The sequence below is a fragment of the Panthera uncia genome, chromosome D1, assembly GCF_023721935.1.
Source record: "Panthera uncia isolate 11264 chromosome D1, Puncia_PCG_1.0, whole genome shotgun sequence".
NCBI classification, from domain to species: Eukaryota; Metazoa; Chordata; class Mammalia; order Carnivora; family Felidae; genus Panthera; species Panthera uncia.
In genome coordinates this window covers 101,128,124-101,129,930 of record NC_064808.1, presented here as the reverse complement: position 1 = coordinate 101,129,930, position 1,807 = coordinate 101,128,124, and the positions used below count along the sequence as shown (strand labels likewise).

Sequence of the window (1,807 nt, the reverse complement as noted above, 5' to 3'; positions counted from 1 at the left end):
TCTCCCTCTCTGCGCCACGCCTGCTTGCACGCTCTGTCTTAAAAATAAACGTTAAAGGGGCGCCTGGGTGGCTCAGTCGGTTAAGCGGCCGACTTCGGCTCAGGTCATGATCTCACGGTCCGTGAGTTCGAGCCCCGCGTCGGGCTCTGTGCTGACAGCTCGGAGCCTGGAGCCTGCTTCCGATTCTGTGTCTCCCTCTCTCTGACCCTCCCCCGTTCATGCTCTGTATCTCTCTGTCTCAAAAATAAATAAATGTCAAAAAAAATAAAAATAAACGTTAAAAACCACACGTGGCAAGAGTTGGCATCTTAAAGGGGGATGAGGGCTGTCTCGTGGGACTGAGCCCTTAATCTGCGGAGTCTGCCACGCTCTCCAGGTGGATAGCCTTAGAATTGGGTTAAATTATAGGACACCTAGCTGGTGGTGGAGAATTGCTGGGGGAACCCCACACTTCCGGTGGCCAGAAATCCTGAGAGTGTGAAAGCCCAGGACAGAAACCGGTTTTCCACGCTAGCTTCTGTGTTCGTTTGCCAAGCATTCCTGCAGTGCCCGTAGTGTGATTGGCGCTGGAGATGGAGAGGAGGCTTTCCCCCCCACCCCCCCTTGGTTAGTGGTGAAACAGACCTGTTGTTGGATCATTTCAGTCCTTGTGGTTATGCGCTCCGATGTAGGCATAGCTCAGCATTTTTGGGGGGGGGGGTTAGTCTTATCAGGGGATGTTTACCGAATTTCTCCCATGCAACAGGTATTCTGCTCACTGCATTCCTCCAAGAGTCACGTGTGATACAACCACCTTATATGGCAGATTTTATTCTGCCCGTTTTTCAGAAAACAGAGCCGGAAATTAGGCTAAATAACTGGCTTAGCCACAGAGGTAGTAAGAGGCAGAGCTGGGATTCAAAGCCAGCCCTGTGTTCTCTCCTTTTTCGAGCTAATAGTTTTTAATTTTTTTTTAAACAAAGGCACCAAGGAATCATGCAGTGCTGGCAGCATTGGATGCAGTCTTGGGCCACAAGTCTGCAAACTCCTTCGCAACTGGTCCTGTGATAGGAGAACCTTTTTTTTTTTTTTTTTTTTTTTTTTTTCCCCTGCCGGTATTGTTTACTATGAGCCCCATCACCTTCAAAATAGAGAAACATGCCATCTTTTTCCAGTATGACTTTCGTTGTCGAATTACCACTGCTGGATGTACCTTCTTTCTGAGCTCTGGTTCGCCTTTCTTCACCGTGGCCATCACCGTGTCACCCACATCAGCAGTAGGAAGTCTGTTCAGTGGTCCCTTCGTCCCCTTCACAGAGAAGATAGATTTTCGACTCCTGTGTTGTCAGCACACTTGATCATGGCTGCTATGAGAAGACCCAGGGAAATCTCGAAGGTCAAACCTGAGCACCCACCGCATCCTTGCTTCAACATCTTGAAAGCCAGAAAGGCACGGAAAGCCAGCCCTGTGCACTTAACTACCATGCTGCCTTTCCCACCTCCTTGGCCTGCGAGGGTTTAGAGAAGGCTTTAGGATCCCCCAAGGAGAGCCTTGAAGGCAGGGTAGGACACCCCAGTATTGGTCAGCATAAGTTTGTCTGAGGGATATCTGCTTTGGAGGGGTGGGTTTGAGCCAGACTTGTGCCCCCGCAGCTGCTGTCCACTTCCATGCCAGTTTTCCTGGCTCTTGCATTTAGACAGGCCAGAGGCCCCAATGGGAAGCTGCAAATCGGTGGCAATTGAATTGCGGAGTTGTGCTGAGATTGGAAGCAGCTGGAGACAAGGAGAAAACCAAGAGGGTCTTTGAGCTTGATCTAAATATAGCTTT

The 1,807-nt window shown here is 49.8% G+C and overlaps 1 pseudogene; it reads right to left on the bottom strand.

Moving 5' to 3' along the window:
• Positions 1 to 958: 958 nt before the first annotated feature.
• On the bottom strand, positions 959 to 1,479 carry LOC125909882 (60S ribosomal protein L23-like; annotated as a pseudogene).
• Between the last annotated feature and the right edge of the window lie 328 nt (positions 1,480 to 1,807).